Below are 580 nucleotides of genomic sequence, written 5' to 3'. Positions count from 1 at the left end.
TGATGTGTGTTCAAATTAATTATCCAGTGTAATTGTTTCTGATGGTGTTTGCTTTGTAAATTAATTACTTAATTTTATTTTGTGCAACAACAAAACAACTTATTTCACTTATTGTGACATGTTTAATTCTAGTTCTAATAAAGCAGAGGAATAAGAAAATAATAATTACGGTAGTGCAAAAAAAAAAAAACTTAAGGTAAGGAGTATGCCACTAGAGGAAGTACATTTATGGCAAGCTGTTTTGACATCTTTTCCATAACCCATACTAGTATCTGTTTTTATGTTACTAGTGCTTATTTTTAGATACTATGATTTTTTCTATTAAGTTCTAGCGCTTATTCATTACATACTATTGCTTGATTATTAGATACTAGTGCCTTTCCTTTAGATACTAGTGCTTTTATATATATATATATATATATATATATATATATATATATATATATATATATATATATATATATATATATATACTAGTGCTGACTCATTACACATTAGTTCTTTTTATTAGATACTAGTACTCATTCATTAGATCCTAATACATATTATATAGATACTAGTGCTGATTTTAATAGTCACT

This window comes from Danio rerio, chromosome 8 (genome assembly GCF_049306965.1).
Source record: "Danio rerio strain Tuebingen ecotype United States chromosome 8, GRCz12tu, whole genome shotgun sequence".
In the NCBI taxonomy this organism is placed as follows: Eukaryota; Metazoa; Chordata; class Actinopteri; order Cypriniformes; family Danionidae; genus Danio; species Danio rerio.
This window is presented reverse-complemented; position numbering follows the sequence as displayed.